This window comes from Chionomys nivalis, chromosome 3 (assembly GCF_950005125.1).
Source record: "Chionomys nivalis chromosome 3, mChiNiv1.1, whole genome shotgun sequence".
Taxonomy (NCBI): domain Eukaryota; kingdom Metazoa; phylum Chordata; class Mammalia; order Rodentia; family Cricetidae; genus Chionomys; species Chionomys nivalis.
In genome coordinates this window covers 47,588,049-47,614,518 of record NC_080088.1, presented here as the reverse complement: position 1 = coordinate 47,614,518, position 26,470 = coordinate 47,588,049, and the positions used below count along the sequence as shown (strand labels likewise).

At 39.2% G+C, this 26,470-nt stretch overlaps 1 non-coding gene across 1 annotated transcript; it reads left to right on the top strand.

The window, feature by feature from the left end:
- Positions 1–2,599: 2,599 nt before the first annotated feature.
- Positions 2,600–2,671, top strand: Trnad-guc (transfer RNA aspartic acid (anticodon GUC)). Its single transcript has one exon. It is a non-coding gene; the product is annotated as a tRNA-Asp (tRNA).
- The last annotated feature ends 23,799 nt before the right edge of the window (positions 2,672–26,470 follow it).

Here is a 26,470-nt window from a genome sequence, read left to right as displayed (position 1 = left end):
AGGGTCTCACTCTGTTCTTAAAGAGGAGCTTTCTCCTGCAGTAGATGGAAACTGTTCCAGAGAAAGATCCACAACTGAACAATGAGCAGCATGAAAGACCTTGGGATGTTCAGTCCTGAATGATATGTCTTCATATTCCCTGACGTGGCCCTGTGAAGTATGCGGAAGAAGAGGCAGAAAGATTGCAAGAACTGGAGCGGATAAATCATAAGAAGGAACAGTGTTGTGTTCCAGACACAACAGGACTGACCCATATGCGAACTCACAGAGACTGTGGCAGTATGCATAAGGCCTGCAAAGACCCTAACCAAACAGAGTTCCAGCACTGAGATGGGGAAGTAGACACGAGCTCTTGTTCCCAGCCAAGAAGTTATCTCCAATTACCAACCAATTAGAAAGAAAGAATTAGTTCTCCAAGGGAGTCTCACTGTGTATACAAACCACACTTGAGGGCAGGCACCGTTTCCAGTACTAGATAGTTGACACAACACAAACAAAAAGGTATTTTTGGAAATACTTTTTCTCATATTGCTTTGTTTGGGCACTTGTTTTAACTTTACTGGTCTTTGCTTATATATTATTGTTTCTAATTCTGTGTTGTTACGGGTTTTGGGAGGGTGGTCTGTGTGTGTGTACATGTCTGTATATCTGTGTATATGCATTTCTTGTGCTCTTTGATTCTTTTTGTTTGTCTGTTTGTTTTCTTTTATTCTTGTCTGTCTTTTGTTTGTTTGTTTGTTTGTTTGTTTTCGAGACAGGGTTTCTCTGTAGCTTTGGTGCCTGTCCCGAAACTAGCTCTTGTAGACCAGGCTGGCCTCAAACTCCCAGAGATCCACCTGCCTCTGCCTCCCGAGTGCTGGGATTAAAGACGTGTGCCACCACCGCTGGCTCTTGTCTGTCATTTGTTTTCTTAAGAGAGAGAAAGAATGTATGGAGCTGGAAAGGTGGGAAGGATCTGGAAGGATATGAGAAAGGGAAACCACGATCAGAATGTATTGTGTAAAATACTTTATTTATAACTTTTTTATAATATTTATTTATAACTTTATTTCCAATTTTAAAAAATCTTGACAATGCAATCTATATTATATTCAAAAATTGGTACCAGATCAAGTTAAGCAGCATGTCAAATATAGCTTTGTTATAGAGCCCTTGCCTGAGTTTAACTCTTAGAATCACACACACATGATGTGGGATTCCCCTCTGTATGCTGTCAATACCACTGGTTAATAAAGAAGCTGTTACCGGACTGAAATCTCAAGGTCCAAATCAGGAGCAGAAGGAGAGAGAGCACCAGCAAGAAACTCAGGACTGCGAGGGGTGCACCCACACACTGAGACAATGGGGATGTTCTATCAGGAACTCACCAAGGCCAGTTGGACTGGGTCTGAAAAAGCATGGGATAAAACCGGATTCGCTGAACATAGTGGACAATGAGTACTGCTGAGAAGTCAAGGACAATGGCAATGGGTTTTGATCCTACTGCACGTACTGGCTCTGTGGGAGCCTAGGCAGTTTGGATGCTCACCTTACTAGACCTGGATTGAGGTGGGTGGTCCTTGGACTTCCCACAGGGCAGGGAACCCGGATTACTCTTAGGTCTGATGAGGGAGGGGGACTTGAATGGGGGAGGGAAATGGGAGGCGGTGGCGGGGAGGAGGCAGAAATCTTAAATAAATAAATAAATAAATAAATAAATAAATAAATAAATAGAAAAAATAAAGAAGCTGTTTTGGACCTGTGATAGTGTAGAGTAGAACTGGGGGGGAGGGAGGGAGGAACTAAACTAAATGCTGGAAGAAAGGAGGCAGAGTCAGAGAGAAGACATGGAGTTGAAACCTTGCCGGTAGGCCACAAGCCTCATAGTATAATATAAAATAATAGAGATGGGTTAATTCTAGATTTAAGAGCTAGCTAGCAAAATGCTTAAGCAACTGGTCAATGGTAATTTAATTAATACAGTTTTTGTGTGGTTATTTCTGGAGTCTGGGCACCTGGAAAACGAACAAGTGGAGGGCAGACAGGAGCACACTAGCAGCCTCCTACCACACACTCACAAGTACATGTTTATTATTATGTGCCATAATCATGTTGGTCTCCCTTAAGAGATGCTACAATGGCTTAATTAATGCAAATCAAGAAAAAGAAATGCACATGAAAAATGGATAATTAAAATGATATGATTATCTCAACATTTTCAAAAACTAATTTGACAAAGTTCAATTTCTATTCAAGTTCAACTCATCTTCATGAAAAAAAGCCTTGAACAAATTAAGAGTAGTGGCAAAGGCTGCGTACAACTCAGTGCACACCAACACTGCCGTTCACACCAACACTGCCGAGCACACCAACACTGCCAAACAGGGAGACACTGAAAACACTTCCTCTACCATCAAAATGAAGCTAATGGTGCCTGTTCTCACTGTAGTAATGGTGATTTCTGCCACAGAAATTAGATAAGAAATAGGATAAAACGCATATAAACAGGACAAGAATGAAATACAGGTGATATGACTCTACCCATAAGAAAACCTAGTTTCCACCAGAGACTCTAAGACTCATGGATTTGGTGAGGTAAAAGAATACAAAATCAGTCTCTTCCTCATTAGTATAGTGGTGAGTATCCCCGCCTGTCACGCGGGAGACCGGGGTTCGATTCCCCGACGGGGAGAGCATTGTCATCTTTGCCGGCGGTGGTGGCATACGCCTTTAATCCCAGCACTTGGGAGGCAGAGCCAGGCGGATCTCTGTGAGTTCGAGGCCAGCCTGGTCTAGAAGAGCTAGTTCCAGGACAGGAACCAAAGCCACGAAGAAATCCTGTCTCGAAAAATCAAAAAAAAAAAAATACAAAATCAACACACAAAACCAATAGATTGTGTGCATATCAATAACAAATTTGCTCAGAAAAATTATGATAGGTACTCCATTGACAATGGTCATGAAAAAGCAAATATAAAATACCTAGGAACTAAGTTAGGAAGTAAAAACCTGCTACAACAGAAATTATAAAGTATGAGAATGAAATTGACAAAGATACAAATAAGTATCAATGACTTCCATTTTCACAAGTTTGAAGAATTAATATTGGTTAATACCTGTATCACCCAAAGAAACCTATAGATTCAGTGTGATCCATATTGAACTACCAGTGATATTTTTTAGTCAAAAAACAAACTGAAATTCATATGGAAGAAAAAATACTTTTCCTCATAAAACAAAACCATATAATAACCTGGACACCCATGGTAGTCTTAAGGAAAAGGAACCAACCAGAAGGCATCAGAATACTACAATATACATACCTCAGCACCATAGTAACCAAAACATAAAAAATACACATGTGTCAGTGGGACAAATAGAGTACTCATAAATAAGATAATTCAATGATAAGTTTTCTTACCCAAATGCAAAAAATACACGATGAAGAAAGGACAATCTCTTTAAGAAAAGTTGCATAACTAGATACCCACATACAAAGGGCTGAAATCTGGCCTGTATCTCTCACCTGCTATAATAAGCAACTCAAAGGCCTGAAGTTATGAAAACACAAAAGAAAATGTAGCAAAACCATTTAAGACATTGGCACAGCCAGTAATTTTCTGGACAAGATTCCAAAAGTACAAGAAACAGAAGTAAAAACCCAGAAATGAGGCTACATCAAATTAAAAGGCTTCTGCATAGCAAAGAAAACAGCACAGTGCAAAGACAAGGTGCCAGACAGGGGGAAATGTTTGTCAGCTATGCATGTGACAAAGAGTTAGCATTCAAAACATACAGAAAACTTTAAAAATGAATAACAGAACAGTCAACTAAAATAGGGAAGTTATCTGAATATACATTTACCAAAAGTATACGAAAACTTTCTTAATATCATTAACTACCAGGGAAAAGTAAGGTAAAATTACAATGAGATTCCATCACATTCCAGTTATGATTGTTTTTATCAAGAAACAAAACAAAATAAAAATTTATAAGTGCAGAAACCCGGTACACTGTGGAGGATGTAAGTTTATGGAGACACTGAGAAAACCAAATAGAGGTTCCTTAAAACCTAGAGGTAGATATGATCCAACTGTCCAGTTCCTGGTACTATACACACAGGAAATAACAGCAGCCAAAGCCAATAACTACATACCCATGTTTATTATGAAACTTTCCACAATAGACAAAACATGGAAGCAGCCTTGGTGTCCATGAGCAGCTAAATGGATAAAGAATATATATAACAAGTCAGTGGGATGACTCGGTGGTAAAGGTGCTGACTGCCAAGGCTAGTGACCTGAGGTTGATCCCCAGCACCCACAAGTGAAAGAAGAACCAACTTCCTTAGGTTATTTTCCTACTTCTATGTATGTGTGCATATACATACAGGCACATGCAAAACAATTAAAAAAATTCTTAAAGAAATAATTATGATATATGCTTGCAGAAATTAAGAAGAATGAAATACTGTCATTTGCAGCAAAAATGATAGAAGAAACTATATTAGTGAAAAATCCAGACATAGAAGGATAAAAAAATCACATATTCTAAACTAAATAAGATAGTAAAAAAATTAAACAAGGTGTCTACTAAAACTATTCAAAAATGGTAACTTTTAAATACACAGGCTACTGTAGATTGCCAAACTGACAAATTTTAAATATAAACATATTTATTCATAACTCAAAAAAAGGACAAGGAACAGACTAAATTTGACCAAAAGGTAATGGAAATGGAAGTGATCGCCAAGATGAACAACACTCAAGTAGAAATGCTTCTCCTAAAGATTCCAGAAAGAGAGAAGGGTCAAGACAGGCATGTAGTTGGAAAGATTGTTGCTTGAAATTCAGAATTTAAAGCATAAAAATAATTTTGCAAGTATCTAGTCATGAAGAGAAAATAGAAAATAAAGAAAAAAAGAAACACAAATAACATGTATCCAAAATAGGAGAAACTATCTTTTTTGTTGTTTTTATTGAGCTATATATTTTTCTCCACTCCTCTCCCTTCCTCTACCCTCTCCTTCAATCCTCCCCCCTGGTCTCCATGCTCTCAATTTACACAGGAGATCTTGTCTTCTTCTACATCCCATGTAGTCTAGATACATGTATGTCTTTCTTAGGGTCTTATTGTTGTCTAGGTTCTCTGGGATGGTGAATTGTAGGCTGGTTTTTCTTTGCTTTTTGTCTAAAAGTCACTAATGAGTGAGTACATATGATATTTGTCTTTCTGTGCCTGGCTTACTTCACTCAATATGATGTTTTCGAGACCCACCCATTTGCACACAAATTGCAAGATGTCATTATTTTTTTCTGCTGGGTAGTACTCCATTGTGTAAATGTACCTTATTTTCCTTATCCATTCTTCAGTCAAGGGGCATTTAGGTTGTTTCCAGGTTCTGGCTATGAAAACCAATGCTGCTATGAACATAGTTGAGTATATGTCCTTGTGGCAAAATTGAGCATCTTTGGGTATATACCCAAAAGTAATATTGCTGAGTCTTGAGGTAGGTTATTTCCTAATTTTCTGAGAAATCACCATACTGATATCCAAACAGGCTGTACCAGTTTGCACGCCCACAAGCAATGAAGGAGTGTACCCTTTACCCTACAACCTCTCCAGCATAAGTTGTCATCAGTGTTTTTGATCTTGGCCATTTTTACAGGTGTAAAATGGAATCTCAGAGTTGTTTTGATTTGCATTTCTCTGATGGCTAAGGATGTTGAGCATTCCTTAGATATGTTTCAGCCATTTCAGATTCCTCTGTTGAGAGTTCTCTGTTTAGGTCTTTACCCCATTTTTTATTAGATTATTTGTTCTTTTGATGGCAATTTCTTGAGTTCTTTGTATATTTTGGAGATCAGCCCTTTGTCTGATTTGGGTTGATGAAGATCTTTTCCCATTCTGTAGGCTGCTGGTTTGTCTTGTTGGCCATGTCCTTTGCTTTACAGAAGCTTCTCAGTTTCAGGAGGTCCCATTTATTAATTGTTTATCTCAGTGTCTGTGCTGCTGGGGTTATATTTAGGAAGTAGTCTCTTGTGCCAGTGCATTCAAGTTTACTTCCACTTTCTCTTCTATGAGGCTCAGTGTGGTTAGCTTTATGTTGAGGTCTTTGATCCATTTGGACTAGAGTTTTGTGCATGGTGATAGATATGAATCTCTTTTTGTTCTTCTACATGTTAACATCCAGTTATACCAGCACCATTTGTTGAAGATGCTTTCTTTTTTCATTTGATATTTTTGGCTTCTTTGTCAAAAATTAGGTGTTCGTAGGTGTGTGGCTTGATTTCTGGGTCTTCCATTTGGCTCCATTTGTCCACCTGCCTGTTTTTATGTCAATGCCAGGCTGTTTTCAGTACTGTAGCTCTGTAGTATAGTTTGAAGTCAGGGATTGTGATACATCCAGAAGTTCCTTTATTGTACAGGATTGTTTTGGCTATCCAGTTTTTTTTTTCTTTCAAGACAGGGTTTCTCTGTAGCTTTGGTGCCTGTCCCGGAACTAGCTGTTGTAGACCAGGCTGGCCTCGAGCTCCCAGAGATCTGCCTGTCTCTGCCTCCCGAGTGCTAGGATTAAAGGCGTGTGCCACCAGCGCCCGGCAGCTATCCAGTTTTTGTTTGTTTGCTTGCTTGCTTTTCCATATGAAATTGAGGATTCTTCTTTTGAGATCTGTGAAGAATTTTGCTGGGATTTTGATGGGCATTGCATTGAATCTGTAGATTGCTTTTGGTAAGATTGCCATTTTTAGTATGTTGATCCTACTTATCCAAGAGCATGGGAGATCTTTTCATTTTCTGGTGTCTTCTTCAATTTGAATTTTGCATGCAAATAGACGGAAATAGAAAACACTGTCCTGAGTGAGGTAAGCCAGACCCAAAAAGAGGAATATGGGATGTACTCACTCATAATTGGTTTCTAGCCATAAATAAAGGACATTGAGCCTATAATTCATGATCCTAGAGAAGTTAATTAAGAAGGTAAACCCAAAGAAAAACATATAGTCATCCTCCTGGATATTAACCTTCATCAGGAGATGAAAGAAGATAGAGACAGTGACCCACATTGGAGCACCGGACTGAAATCCCAAGGTCCAAATCAGGAGCAGAAGGAGAGAGAGCACCAGCAAGGAACTCAGGACCGTGAGGGGTGCACCCACATACTGAGACAATGGGGATGATCTATCGGGAACTCACCAAGGCCAGCTGGACTGGGTCTGAAAAAGCATGGGATAAAACCGGACTCGCTGAACATATCGGACAATGAGGACTACAGAGAACTCAAGAACAATGGCAATGGGTTTTGATCCTACTGCACGTACTGGCTTTGTGGGAGCCTAGACAGTTTGGATGCTCCCCTTACTAGACCTGGAAGGAGGTCGGAGGTCCTTGGACTTCCCACAGGGCAGAGAACCCTGATTGCTCTTCGGGCTGATGAGGGAGGGGGACTTGAATGGGGGAGGGGGAGGGAAATGGGAGGCGGTGGCAGGGAAGAGGCAGAAATCTTTAATAATTAAATAAATAAACAAAAAAATTCTTTCTTCAAAGATTTAAAGTTTGTGCCATAAAAGTCTTCCACTTGTTTGGTTAGAGTTAATCTGAGATATTTTATACTACCTGTAGCTATTGTGGAGGGTAATGAGTTAAGACAAGGGTTCTCTTGGCAAGACCAGGTAGAATGTGATACAGAGCATCTACTGGTTCAGACTTTAAATATCAAAAGGAATTTCGGGGGCAAATTTTGTGAATAAAGATAATGAGTAGCAAATTAGAAATAGAGACATGTGCATAAGAGAAAAACAAAATAAGAAGAGTAGATTCATCCCCTTGGTGTTAAGAAATAATATTAGAGTATACTGAAGAATTTACAGATAACATGTGAGTTTAAACATCAATAATATCTAGAGGTAGAGCAAGAAATCCAGAGCCAGGCTCAGCTGAAGACCTCTTTACAAGCCAGCTTGAGCAACATATAATCCTGACTCAAAAACAAAATAAGCCAACTATTAAAAGTCTTAGAAGGAAAGTGATAGGAATTAGGTCTGAAATAATCTACCTGCCAAGGGCACAATATATGAAGTGAAAATGGGAAAAGAATAGATAGATGTTCAAGGTTGAGGTAAAGTAAAGAGTTCATGGGCACTGGGTTATCAGGATTGCTATGGAAATTTTTCCCCCGTGCATAATCTCTTAACACAAGCTTTAAGATTCCGTGGCTATAGCCGGGTGGTGGTGGCTCATGCCTTTAATCCCAAAACTTGGGGGGCAGAGGCAAGTGGATCTCTGAGAGTTTGAGGCCAGCCTGGTCTACAAGAGCTAGTTCCAGGACAGGCTCCAAAGCTACAAAGAAACCCCTGTCTAAAAAAAAAAAAAAGACATGCTAAACACAGCATGACAGCAAACATCATTCCATGAGTATTCAGTGGAACACAGTGAAGACTACTGTGTCAAAAGATAGACAGTAGCACCTTCTATGGGCTCTCTATTTAGCAAGATTTGAGCACTTAAGGCAAAGACTTTTGTCTTTTAGGTATGGAAAGAAATCAGGAAAATAAGTCTAAGAGGTTTAAGCTACAACCAAATTGCATAGGTTTGGCATGTCTCACAGGGGGTTTTGAAGTTAACCTTCATCTATTCTTACATCTACAGAAACAGACTATAAGGAGAGAGGGGGGAGGAGAAAGAGAACATTCAGTGGGCAGAGGTGCCTGCTGCTGTGCCCTCAGGATTTTAATGGTGGGAGAAAAGGATTGAGTCCATTTGGATTTCCTCTGTTCTCCATGGCAGCATCATCACACACACACGCACGTGTGCGCGTACACACACACATAGATATGTGCACACACAATAACAAATGTACTAAAAAAGTTTTAAGAGAGAAATTGTGAACTGAGAGGCTGAAAAAATATGAGCAAAGCACAAAGCAGGCTGATAAAACAAATTCCTCTCTAACAAAATTCAGGACATTGAGTAAGAACTTAATAGGAACTAGTTATCAACCACGGTGGAGAAAGCAATCTAGCAAGTCTACCATCAACCTGTAATCAATCCAGTGCCAGATAGACTTGCCTATGCAAGTGATAGCACATATCAGCGAGATAAAAGGAGCCCCGACTTTAGAAAGAATCAGTCAGAACTGAGTGTTGGAAGAAACCTTCCACAATCAAGACAAACAGAAACCGGAAAAGACAGTAGGGCCAGGAATATGGGCTTGCTTACAAGATTAAAGAAACAGTCCAAGAAATTTGGCCAAGACAGAAAGGCGGATCCCTTCCTGTTAATTTCCAGGGGTAAGGGTGAGAGAGGGTTGGAAGAAAAATATTTTGTAACTAGGATATGAAGCCAGGTTGATTTGTGAAGCCACGGAATTTTGGTGAGATATTTTCTGTGTTTACAAACTCATTTCTCAGACTGGAATTGACTAAGAGTGTTTTCCATTCCTCTCTGAAACATTCCGGGAAATTCTCTCAGTCGCCAGCCATCCTCAGGTCTTTGGGTTCTAAATGGTGATGGATTCATTTCTCCAGAAATGCTTTGGAAGTGGGATGAAGCAGAGGTAGACTGATTTTTTTTTCAAAGCCAAGAGTAGCCCCCAGACTCAAGATCCAACTTCAAGATTCCGTCTTCATTAGCAGTGTGTGCACCTAGCATCATGACACCGCGTCACACAAACTGATGTCAGCAGAAAGCCGTTGTCTCCTGACTTACTTTACTCAAGAGTCTAAGCCAAGGGTGAGGGAACCTGAATAAGAACACCCTTCCTTGTAACCACATAAACAAGACTTTTCTTGACATGGCTCCTAACCTCTGGCAAACATGCTAGCCATGCTAATCTCTGACCTAATCTCCCATTCACATGCCTCTCTGTTTATTCCTGTCTGTCAGGCAGCATCATAGGGCTGAGTGCATAGAGGGAAAACTAGTTATATAACCTTGTGCCATTTTAGATAGGTCGCTTAAGATCCATCCAGATGGAACCTTCATCTGGCGATCAGTGGAGATAGAGACAGAGACCCACACTGGAGCACTGAACTGAGCTCCCAAGGTCCAGATGAAGAACAGAAGGAGGGAGAACATGAGCAAGGAAGTCAGGACCACAAGGGGTGCGTCCACCCACTAAGATCTAATGGGAGCTCACCAAGGCCAGCTGGACTGGGACTGATGGAGCATGTGATCAGACCAGACTCTCTGAATGTGGCTGACAATGAGGGCTGAGAAGCCAATGATAATGGCACTGGGTATTGATTCTATTACATGTACTGGCTTTTTGGGAGCCTAGTCTGTTTAGATGCTTACCTTCCTAGACCTGAATGGAGTAGGGAGGGCCTTGGACTTCCCACAGGGCAGGGCACTCTGACTTCTCTTAGGACTGGAGAGGGAGAGGGGAGGGGGAGGGAAATGGGAGGAGGTGGAAAATTTTAATAAATAAATTAATTAATTTAAAAAAAATCCAGGGCAAAGTCACTAATAATCTCTCTGGTCAGTTCACATTCTCCTGTCAGGACATCCCTAGCCTAGTCTATTTTAGAAGGAACATTTTTCAGATACAGGGAAGGAACAATATTTTCTAAGCAGAAAGAATCACTGAGGACTAACTTTAGTAAACAAACTTTTTCCTGTCAATGGATAGACCCAAACTTCCCTATAATGTCCAAAAGAGCCACATCTTCATGATATTTTAATTGGAATTTATTAAATACTGAAATTTTTAGGAAAAGTCATGTGGCATCTAAGTCTAAAGAAGTAGTTTGTATTTGCATTTAATTTAGTTTCTAACCTAAGAGAGGACCTCTTTAAAGTTGCAAGTGTAATTGTGTGCCATGGAACATCTAGATCCTAAATATTCTGAGTTTTGCTGAAAGTGTCTACCTCTGTAGCCACATCTCCCAGTCAGGACAGAGTGTTTCCACTTCTCTGAGGAAATCCGCCTGCGAATCTTCCTTCAGAATTACTACATAGATACACTCAGCCAGCATCCTATAGTTGTTTTTCTGACTCAGTTTTTCCTATTCTAGAACTTCATACAAATGAAATTACCAGTTCTATGTTCATGTTCTTCCCCTCAGCAGAATGGTTTAGAATTACATCCATGTAGTCATAGGCAGTAGCACTCTTTTGTATTGCTGAATGGCCACGTGTGACTAAAGCTTGACTTCTAAATTCGTTTTCCTATTGATAGAAATTTGCTGCTGTGCATAAAACTGCAGCTGAAACTGCTGTACACTTTCTTGTAAAATGAAAATTTTATTTTCATTGGTCTTTTGTAAATATCTAGGAAATGATATAGACATGTTTAATTTTATAACGAAATGTGTGAATTGATGTATAGACTCTCTCTTCCACTAATGTGTTGTCTCTACAGAGGTTTCTTGATTGAGGTTTTAGTGATAGATTAATAAATTTTCCCCATATCCTTGATCTTTGTTATATCTATTTTAAGACCTTTCAAATCCATGTACATTTAAAATTGAAATTTTTCTTCCAAAATTAATGCTTGAGTTATAAAATATCCCTCTTCACCTGATAAAATTCCTTCTTTTAAGTTCTAATAATATCAGTATATACTTTCTACTTTTATTATATTGGTATTTGTGTGGGATATCTTTTTCTATCTTGGAGCTGGACTTTAACATTCAAGGCATAGATCTTCTAAACCAAATATATATATAACCATGTTTTTGCTGTTTTCCAGTGCAGTAGTTTCTAATATTAATTGGGAATTAATTGGAGCTTGTATTACTTTTTCCTTTGTGAAATGGGTGATGTGTTTGGTTTATTATCATAATATTTGTTTCTATTTGTCTCATATTTTCTGCCTGTTGCTTCTTTCTTAGATTCTTTTCTCTTTGATAGTTAGCCTTTCACATTTATCCTTTTTTGGCTTTTTAGCTGGAGTTCTTCAAAGCACACAGTGATTGTCCAGGGTGGTTAAAGTTTGTTTAATGCACCACAGTTTGATATGCACATTCTGCTTCTACTTCCCATGTTCATTCTTCAAGCTCCTGTTCTAATATATTCAAAATTTCCATATTACATTGTTACTTTTTTTCTCCCAGTCATTAATCTTTTAAAAAACTTAAAAAATAGAATTTCACCTTTTTAACTAGATAGAAAAATGGAGATGATGTGGGATGTCCTTCTGTATACGTGTTGCTTTCATTGGTTCCTGAATAAAACTGTTTTAGCCAACAAAAAAACAATAGAATTTCAAATGTCATTTATGTTTATCCATATACTTCTATTCCAGACACTCTCCATTCTGGTGCCAGGACCTACTTTCCTCTGGAACTGCTTTCTTCTTCCCAATGAATGCTTTTTAAATACTCAAATATTTTCTTTGAGATTTAAAAAAGATTTTTGCTTTGTATTTGGTTTTTGGTAATTTAATTATGCTCCCTCTAGCCATATATAGTTTTCATTGTGTTTGCCTTCTTTGGGATATTTGAGTTGATATTTTTCACGAAATTTAGAAGTGGCTTTATTGTTGTTTCTCCAAATGTTCTTGTCTGCATGAGGTTGACTGTAGTCTTTCTCCAAGGATATGACCACACACACATTAAAATACTTTACATTCTTACAATGTTTGGTTTAGTCCTGTTATCTTGTTTCATGGATTCCCTGTTGCCTCACATTTGGAAAAATTGAAAGTCGCTTTTCAAAATGATAAGAGAAAAAGCTCATGCCATTTCCTTTAAGTTTCTCTTGATTCACTAGACAGATTTTGGGAAGAGTTTCCAGAGAGGAAAAGTCATGAACTTATGAGCAAACTTTCAATTTAGAATTGAACTTCAGGTTCTTAGTTAACATCCAGTTTATGCTTGTATGATGTGAGATATCATTATGTATATGTGTTGCTTTTATTGGCTAATGAATAGGCTGTTCTGGCCAATGGTTTGGCAGGATATAGCCAGACTGGAAGAGATATATAGAGAGAGTAGGCAGAGTCAGGAAGATGCCATGTAGCTGCCCAAGGAGGTAGATGCCAGAACTTTACCCAGAAAGCCAAAACCTCATGAAGATAATAATAAAAATGGGTTAATTTAAGATTAAATTAAAAGCTAACTAGGAATATGCATAAGCCATTGACCAAGCAGTGTTGTAATTAATATAGTTTCTGTGTGATTATTCAGGTCTAGGCAGCCAGAAAACGAATGAGCAGTCTCTGCCTACAAATGGCATCCATACGTTTGGGGTTAACCTGCATGGCCAGCCACATACTTTAGGTCCAGGTGCTTGTATGTAAGTAGCTGAGAGTATGCCAGTTGTTCAGCACTCCAAATGGTGTGGAGGCCCAGAAATGTGGACCCATTTCCACATTGTCTGATGGTCAGAGAGTTGGAGGTTGCTCAAATGATCAACAGGCATAGTTGCACATCCCAACTCAGGATGTGATTGCTTGATTCTTTTTTTTTTCTTTTTTATTGAAAAAAAAATTCCGCCGCCTCCCAGCCTCCCATTTCCCTCCCCCTCTTCCCCCTTCTCCCCCCCCACTCCTCTCCTCCTCCCTCTCCAGTCCCAAGAGCAGTCAGGGTTCCCTGCCCTGTGGAAAGTCCAAGGTCCTCCCCCTTCCATCCAGGTCTAGGAAGGTGAGCATCCAAACTGGCTAGGCTCCCACAAAGTCAGAACATAAAGTAGGAGCAAAACCCAGTGCCATTGTCCTTGGCTTCTCATCAGCCCTCATTGTCCGCCATGTTCAGAGAATTCGGTTTTATTCCATTCTTTTTCAGTCACAATCCAGCTGGTCTTGATGAGCTCCCAATAGATCAGCTCCACTGTCTTAGTGGGTGGGTACGGCCCACATGGTCCTGACTTCCTTGCTCATGTTCTCCCTCCTTCTGCTCCTCATTGGGACCTTGGGAGCTTGTTCCTGTGCTCCAATGTGGGACTCTGTCTCTATCTCCATCCATCGCCAGATGAAGGTTCTATGGTGATATGCAAGATATTCATCAGTATGGATATAAGATAGGGCCATTTCAGGTTCCCTATCCTCAGCTGCCCAAGGAACTAACTGGGGACATCGCCCTGGGCACCTGAGAGCCCCTGTAGGTTCAAGTCTCTTGCCAACCTTAAGATGGTTCCCTTAATTAAGATATATGCTTCCCTGCTCCCCTATCTGCCCTTCCTTTATCCCAATCATCCTGTTTCCCCAAGATCCCCCCATCCTCCCTTTCTCACTGTTCTCTCCCCATCTCCCCCTACCCCCATGCTGCCCCACCCCCAAGATCCCAATTTTTTGCTGGCAATCTTGTCTACTTCTCATATCCAGGAGGATGACTATATGTTTTTCTTTGGATTCACCTTCTCATTTAGCTTCTTTAAGATCACAAATTATAGACTCAAAGACCTTTATTTATGGCTAGAAACAAATTATGAGTGAATACATCCCATGTTCATCTTTTTGGGTCTGGGTTACCTCACTCAGGATAGTGTTTTCTATTTCCATCCATTTGCATGCAAAATTCGAGAAGTCATTGTTTTTTACCGCTGAGTAGTATTCTAATGTGTATATATTCCACACTTTCTTCATCCATTCTTCCATTGAAGGACATCTAGGTTGTTTCCAGGTTCTGGCTATTACAAATAATGCTGCTATGAACATAGTTGAACAAATGGTTCTGTAATATGATAGGGCATCTCTTGGGTATATTCCCGAGTGGTATTGCTGGGTCCTGGGGTAGGTTGATCCCAACTTTCCTGAGAAATCGCCACACTGATTTCCAAAGTGGTTGCACAAGTTTGCATTCCCACCAGCAATGGATGAGGGTACCCCTTCCTCCACAACCTCTCCAGCAAAGACTATCATTGGTGTTTTTGATTTTAGTCATTCTGACAGGTGTAAGGTGATATCTCAAAGTTGTTTTGATTTGCATTTCCCTGATTGCTAAGGAGGTTGAGCATGACCTTAAGTGTCTTTTGGCCATTCGAACTTCTTCTGTTGAGAATTCTCTGTTCAGCTCAGTACCCCATTTTATAATTGGGTTGATTAGCCTTTTATGGTCTAGTTTCTTGAGTTCTTTATATATTTTGAAGGGCAGCCAGTATTCTTAACCACTGAGCTATCTCTCGAGCGCTAGTTCTTTATATATTTTGGAGATCAGACCTTTGTCTGTTGTGGGGTTGGTGAAGATCTTCTCCCAGTCAGTAGGTTGCCTTTTTGTCTTGGTGACAGTGTCCTTTGCTTTACAGAAGCTTCTCAGTTTCAGGAGGTCCCATTTATTCAATGTTGCCCTTAATGTCTGTGCTGCTGGGGTTATACATAGGAAGTGATCTCCTGTGCCCATATGTTGTAGGGTACTTCCCACTTTCTCTTCTATCAGGTTCAGTGTGTTCAGGTTGATATTGAGGTCTTTGATCCATTTGGACTTGAGTTTTGTGCATGGTGATAGATATGGGTCTATTTTCATTCTTCTATAGGTTGACATCCAGTTGTGCCAGCACCATTTGTTGAAGATGCTTTCTTTCTTCCATTGTATATTTTTAGCTCCTTTATCAAAAATGAGGTGTTCATAGGTTTGTGGGTTAAAATCTGGGTCTTCTATACAATTCCATTGGTGGACTTCTCTGTTTTTATGCCAACACCATGCTGTTTTCATTACTGTAACTCTGTAATAAAGCTTGAAGTCAGGGATGGTAATGCCTCCAGAAGTTCCTTTATTATATAAGATTGTTTTGGCTATCCTGGGGTTTTTGTTTTTCCATATAAAGTTGATTATTGTCCTCTCAAGATCTGTGAAGAATTTTGATGGGACCTTGATGGGGATTGCATTGAATCTATAAATTGCCTTTGGTAGAATTGCCATTTTTACTATGTTGATCTTCCCAATCCAGGAGCAAGGAAGATCCTTCCATTTTCTGGTATCCTCTTCAATTTCTTTCTTCAATGCCTTAAAGTTCTTGTCAAATAGATCTTTCACTTCCTTGGTTAGAGTTACCCCAAGATATTTTATGCTGTTTGTGGCTATCATGAAAGGTGATGCTTCTCTGATTTCCCTCTCTGCTTCCATATCCTTTGTATATAGGAGGGCGACTGATTTTTTGGAGTTGATCTTGTATCCTGCCACATTACTAAAGGTGTTTATCAATTGCAGGAGTTCTTTGGTGGAGTTTTTGGGGTCGTTTATGTATACTATCATATCATCTGCAAATAACGAAAGTTTAACTTCTTCCTTTCCAATTCGAATCCCCTTGATCCCCTTATGTTGTCTTATTGCTATTGCTAGAACTTCAAGCACTATATTGAAGAGGTATGGAGAGAGTGGACATCCCTGTCGTGTTCCTGATTTTAGTGGGATGGCTTTGAGTTTCTCTCTGTTTAATTTGATGTTAGCTGTTGGCTTGCTGTAAATAGCTTTTATTATATTTAGGTATGACCCTTGTATCCCTAATCTCTCCAAGACTTTTATCATAAAGGGATGTTGAATTTTGTTGAATGCTTTTTCAGCATCTAATGAAATGATCATATGTTTTTTTTTCTTTCAGTTTATTTATATGATGGATTACATTGATAGATTTGCGTATGTAGAACCAGCCCTGCATCTCTGGGATGAAGCCTACTTGATCATAATGGATAATTTTTCTAATGTGTTCTTGGATTCAGTTTGCCAGTATTTTATTGAGCATTTTTGCGTCAATGTTCATGAGTGAGATTGGCCTGTAATTCTCTTTCTTTGTTGAGTCTCTGTGTGGTTTTGGTATCAGAATAACTGTAGCTTCATAGATGGAATTTGGCAATGACTCTTCTGATTCTATATTGTGAAATACATTAAGGAGTATAGGTATTAGGCTTCTTAGAATTTCTGGTAGAATTCCGCAGTGAAACCATCTGGTCCTGGGCTTTTTTTGGTAGGGAGGTTTTTGATAACAGCTTCTAATTCTTTGTGACTAACAGGTCTATTTAGATCGTTCACCTGGTCCTGGTTTAACTTTGGTATATGGTATTTATCTAAAAAAGTGTCCATTTCTTTTACATTTTCCAGTTTTGTGGCATATAGGTCTTTGTAGTAAGATCTTATGATTCTCTGAATTTCCTCTGTGTCTGTGGTTATGTCCCCCTTTTCATTTCTGATCTTATTAATTTGCATATTCTCTCTCTGCCATTTTATTAGTTTGGCTAGGGGTTTATCAATCTTGTTGATTTTCTCCAGGAACCAGCTTTTTGTTTCATTAATTCTTTGGATTGTTTTCTGTGTTTCTATTTTGTTAATTTCAGCCCTCAGTTTGATTATTTCCAGCCTTCTAATCCTCCTAGGTGTGTCTGCTTCTTTTTTTTTTCTAGAGTTTTCAGGTGAGCTGTTAAGTCTCCAACGTGCGCTTTCTCTGTTTTCTTTAAGTAGGTACTTAATGCTATAAACTTTCCTCTTAGGACTGCTTTCATCGTGTCCCATAAGTTTGAATATGTTGTTTCTTTATTTTCATTGAATTCAAGGAAGACTTTAATTTCTTTCTTAATTTCTTCCTTGACCCAGGTGTGGTTCAGTAGTTGACTGTTCAGTTTCCATGAGATTGTAGGCTTTCTGGGGGTAGTATTGTTGTTGAATTCTAACTTTAATCCATGGTGATCTGATAAGACACAGGTGGTTACTAATAATTTTTTGTAACTGTGGAGGTTTTCTTTGTTACCGAGTATGTGGTCAATTTTTGAGAAGGTTCCATGAGCTGCAGAGAAGAAGGTATATTCTTTCCTATTTGGGTGGAATATTCTATAGATGTCTGTTAAGTCCATTTGATCCATTACCTCCATTAATTCTCTGTTAGGTTTCTGTCTTATTGTCCTGTCCATTGGTGAGAGAGGGATGTTGAAGTCTCCTACTATTAGTGTGTGCGGTTTGATGGCTGCCTTGAGTTTTAGTAATGTTTCTTTTACGTATGTGGGTGGTTTTATATTAGGGGCATAGATATTCAGGATTGAGACTTCATCCTAATGAATTGTTCCCGTTATGAGTATAAAATGTCCCTCTCCATCTCTTCTGATTGATTTAAGTTTGAAGCCAATTTTGTTAGAAATTAGTATGGCCACTCCTGCTTGTTTCTTAGGTCCATTTGCTTGATAAGCCTTTTCCCAGCCCTTTACTCTGAGTAGGTGCCTGTCTTTGTGGTTGAGGTGTGTTTCTTGTAAACAGCAGAATGTTGGATCCTGTTTTCGTATCCAATCTCTTAGCCTGTGCCTTTTTATAGGTGAGTTGAGTCTATTGACATTAAGTGATATTAATGACCAGTGTTTGTTAACTCCGGTCACTTTTTTAGTAGTAGAGTTTGTGTGTTTTCCTTCTTTGAGTTGTGCTGGTGAAGGTTATTGTGGTCGTTGTTGGATTCCTTGGTTTGTGATTTTCCTTCTATTACTTTCTGTAAGGCTGAATTTGTGGTTACGTATTGTTTAAATTTTTTTTATCCTGGAAAATTTTGTTTTCTCCATTTATAGTGAACGAAAGCTTGGCTGGGTAAAGTAGTCTGGGCTTGCATTCATGGTCTCTTAGTTTCTGCAGTACATCTATCCAGGACCTTCTGGCTTTCATGGTTTCCATAGAGAAGTCAGGTGTAAGTCTGATAGGTTTACCTTTATAAGTAACTTGGCCTTTTTCTTTTGCAGCTCTTAATATTCTTTCTTTATTCTGTATGCTTTGTGTTTTGATTAATATATGGCAAGGGGATTTTTTTTTGATCTAGCCTATTCGGTGTTCTATATGCTTCTTGAACCTTCGTAGGTATATCTTTCTTTAGGTTGGGAAAGTTTTCTTCTACAATTTTATTAAATATATTTTCTGGACCTTTGAGCTGTACTTCTTCTCCTTCTTCTACTCCTATTATTCTTAGGTTTGGTCTTTTTATTGTGTCCCAGATTTCCTGAATGTTTTGTGATGAGAGTTTGTTGGACTTGCTGTTTTCTTTGATCAGTGCATTTATTTTCTCTATGGTATCTTCAGAATCTGAGGTTCTTTCTTCTATCTCTTGTATTCTGTTGGTTATGTTTGTTTCTGTAGTCTCTATTCGTTTACCTAGATTTTCCATGTCCAGCCGACCCTCTGTTTGTGTTTTCTTCCTTGCCTCCATTTCAGTTTTCAAGTCTTGAACTGTTTCCATTATCTGTTTGATTGTTTTTCCTTGGTTTCCTTGGGTGTCATTCACTGATTTATTCAATTCTTTAAACTTTCTGTTATACATCTCATCCATTTCTATAAGGGCATTTTTTACATGCTGTTTGAGGGCGTCTATCACTTTCATAAAGTCAATTTTTTCTAGTTCTTCTTGATTATGGTATTCATGTCCTCCTGTTGTGAGGTCGCTGGGTTCTGGTGGTTTCATGTTGTTTTTCAGATTGTTGGGTGAATTCTTGCATTGACGCCTGCCCATCTCTTCTTCCAAATGCTCCCCTATGGATCTTCTTTTACAGGATCAGGCTCCTTGCCCACTGATGTACCTTCCCAGTGATGGCACTCCCCAGTGATGACTCTCCTGATGCCGAGATCAGATCTCCGTGCTGGTTGGGTAGCTCGTAAACAAAGCACCTATCTTGCTTGGCGCAGGCAGGCTATTGAGACAAAGGAACTCCCGCACAATTCGGCCCAAGCAGGCTGAGCTGGGTGATGTTATGTGCCCGAAGAGAGGAGGGAGGCAGAAGGGAGAGGGTGTTCTGGATGCAAGCTGGGTGGGATAGGAAGAGAGAGGGAGTATCCGGGGAGTCTAGCCCCCGCAGGAAGATCAGGAAGTATAGGGGGGGATGGGGAATGTCTGAGTTCCTTGTCCCTGGCTGCTGCTGCGGGTCCGAAACTGACTCACCCTGGTGCTGGCTCACCTGGTGCCAAGATCAGATCTCCGTGCTGGTTGGGTGGCTCGTAAACAAAGTGCCTACCTTGCTTGGTGCAGGCAGGCTATTGACTGCTTGATTCTTTTAACATAAAAATAGCTCATTCAAGTAGGTCCATGCCATCCTGACTTGTCAATGTCTAGTGCATTGGGGTCCCTGGGTAAGGGTCTCATGCAAATCAGGACACAGGGGATGCAGAGTGTGAACAACTGCATAACAAGCTTTATTTTGTATGGCCTTTTATACAGACTAAAAAGCATTACCTCAACTCTGAAACCTCCATTTACTCACATACATGATCATAAGAAACTCTTGCCTCTCCTTGCAAGAAACAATACCTCAATTAATAACAATAATAAAAATGAAAAGAAGTACATAGAAACAAGGCAATATGTATACAGAAGCAAAGCACTCCTTTGTAACTGGTAGAGCATGAAGAACAGAGCTCAAAGGCCACTTCCTTATCCAGGGTACAGATTCAGACAGAATGTTTGAGAAATGGGCAAATAAAGTTTGCTTTCCTCTATGTTTGGTTTGCCAAGCAACCGTTTCCCAGGTTCATCTCATCTGTCCCAGGAGGAGCCTACACTCTAAGCCAGTTCTGTGTCTCCACACTGACTGGTGGTCAAGATATGCAGATATACTTCTGCTCCTTCTTTCATAACTATGTGGTCACCTGAGAAGGGGCTACCTTCAGGATATGTGAGCTAGAGCAGCTTTGCTAACCTAGACAACAGATTGCTAATGATTTGACATGTCAGAGTGATAAAGGAATTGACTAGTTGAGTTGTCCTACTTATCTGTTAATAAAGTCCTTTGTTACCTTCTCCCTGTGTTTGCATTAGGTATAAAAACTATGGAAAAATAAACACAGGTGATTCAGTAATCACTGGAATGACCTCCTGGTATTATTCTATGGTTTCTATATTATTTTTTTTAATGTGTCTTATATTCTTTACTGATATTTCTAAATTCCCATACCCCCTATTATAGCAAGAAATGCTTTTGTCAAGGCTGGTCCTCACCATGCCTGGGAAAGCAGCTAGATTTGGTCTGCTAGGAATGCACAAGCAGGAAAGCATGGGAGATTCTTGCTATACACAGAGACATTTCTATGCTGCATGGCAGATTTAGCTTTTACTCAGACAAAAGGGTTTATGTGCTACACTGTGCTTCCCAGAGTTGTGGTGGTGAGCATGACTTCAAACCAGCATTCTCAGAGCTGGTGGTAAACATACCTCTGCTGTATTAAAAGTCCAAGAGAGGTGAAGCCAGCATCCAGGGCTGCTGCAACCACACCATTTACCATTTTTAAATGCTCCTTGTCAGGGGCTGGAGAGATGGCTCAGCAGTTAAGAGCATTGCCTGTTCTTCCAAAGGTCCTGAGTTCAATTCCCAGCAACCACATGGTGGCTCACAACCATCTGTAATGAGATCTGGTGCCCTCTTCTGGCCTGCAGGCATATACACAGACAGAACATTGTATACATAATAAATAAAAAAAATATTTAAAAAAATAAATAAAATGCTCCTTGTCAGAAAAGGATTTCAGATACTGAATAGGACACATTCAGACATAAAAGACCTCTAAACAAAACACAGTGTGCTTAAAAATGTATGTAGGCTTGGAAGAGAGAGAAAAAAGAGTATGGACAGTTATAAAAAGAAGTAAAATCTTTAAAGAAATATAAAAGAATACAGATAGTCATATTAAAGGATTAAAGAAAAGTAAGCCAAATAAAGATGGAAAATAAACAGAGAATTTGAATTATGCATATTATTTTGTTTTCTTTGAATTTTTTGACTGCAGAGAGACATTTGATTCTGGAGTCTGAAAGTTAAGCCAACATTAAGGTATCTTGACTTTGAAATTTGATTAAACGTATGTTGCTTTGTAAAAGAGGTTCTGCTTTTGTCTCCACAGAGGATGAGAACCTGTGGATTCCTCCCAGGCTAATGTGGTTTGATGGAAGAAGACCCATCCACGAAAGTTCTCCAGGAACCCTAAAAATACTTTGCCTAACAAAAAGCAGGAAGCAGTTTGGAGAAAACAATGCACAAATTCCCAAAATGATTGTTCATAAATGATTGTTTTCACTTAAAGGGGGTATAATGTAGAGAAAAATACTTTTCATTGCCTCAGATCTTGGTCTATTGATACAAATTTAAAGTCTAATTCATTTCACTGTGTATATGCCTTTTTGCTCTTATTTAAGGGATTGTGTTTATGCAGCTCATTTAAAGATGTATTGTAGAGTTAAAATTGCACATTAATAGTATTCATTTATAATAATCAAACTTGCAGTCATGTTAGTTAGGTTTATAGAGAGATAAATTTCAGTTAGATAGATAATCTTCAACACTTCAAAGACCTATGAAATATGGCATTTAAAATGTTTAAAGAACTTAGACCTTTGTCAACAGTGAGACATGTCTGCTTCTGGCAGCACCAATTACTTCAAAGAGGTTAATAGGCATTGAAAAAACTCATTATGGAATTTGCCTTTAATGTGACAAGGCTAGCCATTTGGACAAGAAACTGTTCTTGCCCGGATTGCTTGGTGGTATGCTGTATGAACTGGGCATGCAAGACCCACAAAAAAAGTAACTGCTAAATATTCCAAAAGATGGGATGGTCCTTCAGGGTTCCTGCTTCATAGACGAAATTGCCAGACATTCTACAGGATGTAGAAAAAAGTGACTGACAAGCTGATAATATAGGCATAACAGATCTTCAAATTTCCTGCTTCATGGAAAAGTCTTCTGGATACTATAGGCCTGTAGGCTGAAGATGAATGCCCCAACATTACAGAAGAATTTTGGGTGACTGTCCAGGCAGCAAGATGTCTCTGCCAATTCTAGAGTTTTAGAAGTTGCTTGTAATACACTTCCTATTTATTAGATAATATTATATTCTTCTGGAGTCTTTGATGGGGTTAAAGACTAGGTAGTTATAGTTTTCCTTAGTTATGATAAAAGATAAATTAGATATAAAATTGTAGACTCACAAAAAAGTATTATAACTGTAATGCTTGCTTGATAACAAGTCTTTATTTAGACAGAAAAGGGGAGATGATGTGTGATATCTTTCTATATGTGTTGCTTTTATTGACTAATGAATAAAGCTGTTTCAGCCAATGGCTTAGCAGAATATTGCCAGACTGGAAGAGATATATAAAGAGAGTAGGCTGAGTCTACAGGGAGATGCCATGTAGCTGCTGAAGGAGGCAGATGCCAGAACTTTACCTGGTAAGCCACAGCCTTATGGCAATACACAATTGAAATTGCTTAATTCAAGATGCAAGACCTAGCTAGAATTAAGCATAATCCATTGGCCAAACAGTTCTGTAATTACTAGAGTTTCTGTGTGATTCTTTGGGTCTCGGTGACTGGGAAATGAACAAGCTATCTCTGCCTACACTTGTGTTCTTTTCTGTCACACAGGAAAGTTTTGTGCCCAATCAACCACATATATACAGGCTTATAACACCCTATATTCTTTATATGTTATCGATTTTTATTTTGGGAGTAAAACATGGAGTTGTATGCCTTCATATATGTTCATGTTTGTGTATGCATGTGTTTACGTGGAGGTCAGAGGTACATATATGCCCCTGTGTATGTTTGCACATTTGTATACAATGTGTTTGCATGGAGGCCAGGGGTTGGTGTTGTATCTTCCTCACTTGCACTCCATCTTAGTCTTTTGAGACCAAATTTCTTATTGAACTAGCAGTCTACAGATTTGGCCAGACAGATAGGTCAGCAAGTCCCAGGATCTTCCTGTCTCTGCCTCCCCAGTGCTGGGATTATAGGTTGGCTTCATTGCACTAGGCTTTTAATGTAGATTCTAGGCTACTGAAGTCAGGTCTTTATATTTGTGCAGCAAACACAATACTGACAGAATCCTCTCCTTATTCCTCTATGTATAATTTCTAAAATAAAGTATTAGTTTTACTATGAAAAATATGGATTAAAATGCCTTTCCATCTCATTTTTTCTTATAACGTATCAAGATGATTAAAATCATTAGACACATTTATTTTATCTATCTGGCCATGGTATCACCCCAACATGAATTTGAGGTTATTTCAGGGAGTTTTTTTAAGGTTATTTATGAAGTATTGTTATTACCTAACTTTACAAAGAATTCCCATAATTCCAAAGTCAAACTAGAAAATATGAGGTTTTGTTTTTGTTGTTTTGTTGTTTCGGGTTTTTTTTTTGTTTTGTTTTTTGTTTTTTGTTTTTTTTGAGATAAGGTTTCTCTGTGTAGTCCTGTCTCTTCTGGAATTCACTCTATAGATCAGGCTGACCTTGAATTCACAGAGAGCTACTTACCTCTGCCTCTGCTGGAATTAAAGGCATGCACCACCACTGCCCTGCCAAAATACAGTTTTTAAAGACTCATTTTCTTTTTATATCAATTTTTTGACACAGAGTATCTCTATGTAGCCCCAACTATCCTGAAACTCACTATATAGAGCAAGCTAGTTTTGCGTTAGCAGAAATATGCCTGCCTGTGCCTCTGCCTTCTCTTCTTCCTCCTTTGCCCTTGCCTCACAAGTGCTTGAATTTCAAGCATCTACCACCATGCCTAGCAAGACTCAGTGTTTTTCTTTGCTTATTCTACACTATTTCTTCCCACCAAGAGGTAGCCATTTTAAAATTTTTAGTTTTCATTTTTTTAACTAAATATACAAATGTATCCATGAAAATGTCTATGTCTGTGTATCTATGTGTGAATGTGTATAGATATGTTATATTTTTTGATAATACTGTTAGTTGGGCTTTCTGAAATGCTCAAAAAAATCTTACAATACAGAATAGGAATTTTACAAAACAAAACCAGCTTGATTGTGGGGTTGTGTCTGTTTGAAAGTTGTTTTGGTTTTCATAGAACCGTATACCACAAGACCAGCATATTTTAGAGTCGTCAGCTAAAAGGAGTAAAACTGGGTGTTCACAAGACATGTGGTGTTTAGTAAATGGAAACTGTTGATTTTCCCAACACCACTAGAGTTCATTTTTAGCTTATGGGTGATGGGGCTGGCCCTTAACCATAAATTTGGTTCAGCAGTTTGCCCCTTCCTCGGGTTCTCCTTTCATCTTTGGCATTGCTGCCAATCCTATTTTATTTGTTTTTCCAACTTATCTGTGCTTCAGGAAGGGGAAGTGCGGTAAGAGCTGTCAGTTCTGCCTACAAACTGTGCTTTCCCCAGGACTGTTACTGGAAGCATCCACCTTCTCTCATTCCACGTTACACTTCTCCAGAAAAGCCTGAAGCATCTTCATCTTCAGATTTTAGTGCACTCCAGTCTGGAACCAGACCTAGGTAGGGAGTATGTTACAGCCCCCACACTCACATGTAATTGATCTGAGCTCAACGTAAACATTACTTTTCTGTACCATTTGCTTGGTCTCTCACCACTCTTGCTTGGATCACTGATCTCTCATTTACAGTCTGCCCATTTTTCTCCTCCTCAGCATACGTGCCCTGAAGGCCATCTTACCCTTTGCCCTTTCCTTCCACTAGCTGCCCACTCCACCACAGTGTTCTACACTTCCCTTGGCAATCATTCTTTTCTTCCACTTCTCAACTCCCTCTGATAGCCAGACAATCACAAACACTACTGATCTCACAGGACTCAGCAAACACTGCGTCCAAGTCAGCTTCAACAGATAGCTCTACGGCATCACATGGCTCTCAGCTCTTGTGAGTACTATAGAGCCCAACACAACCCCAACTTCTTTGTTGCTTCTTGAGTGGGAGAAACACAGGGTCTGCAACAAGTCTGCTAGCTTGTAACTCACTCCTTACACTTATAAATGATAGGAATATGGGCAAGTTATTTGATCTATGTGTGCCTTGGTTTTCTGATCAGGAACATGAGCACAATGGCCACCTTTGTCATGGTGGTTGAGAGTGTTAAACAAGCTGTGTATGTAAAATTCTTAGAACAGTGTTTGGTGTACTGGGGAATGTTATTTTAAAGTGTGTGGCTTTGTTTATGCTACATTTGCTTAACTCTGTGAAGCTGTGATTCTTTGCCTATCTAAAACACCTGATGTTCTTAATAAAGAGCTGAATGGCCAATAGTGAGGCAGGACCAAGGCTGATAGGAAGGACCAGCAGGCAAGAATATAAATTGGAGGAGAAACAAGGAGGAGTAAGAGCTACAAGGAGAAGAGCATGTCAGGTGTCAGCCACAGAGTAAGAGTGAAATCAATATATACAGAACTAAGAAAAGGCAAAAGCCCAGAGGCAAAAGGTAGTCAGGATAATTTAAGAAACAAGCCAAGCAAAGGCTGGGCATTCATAACTAAGAATAAGCTTCTTTGTGGTGGTCTCCCCTAAATTCAAGAGAGTAAAACAAACAACATCAGTGTATAGAAAAGCAATAGCCAAATAGAGTTGATCTGAGCAGGGTTTAGAAAGGAAATTGCAGGAAACTGGTTTTGTCTTTGGGCTCAAGCCATGCTTGTCAATTCATTTTTACTTCTGATATTGATAATTCTCCTGGTCTGACTCCCATTTAGTATTTGGTTAAACATTGGTGCAGAGAGGGAATGTGGTGGATTGGGGTTTCTTCATAGCCCTGCAGGCTGTTCCTAGGGAATTAGGAGTCTAGGAAAGTAAGAAGCAAGCTTTACCTTCAAGGGACTGAGAGCTGTGTCAGGTTTGTACATGTT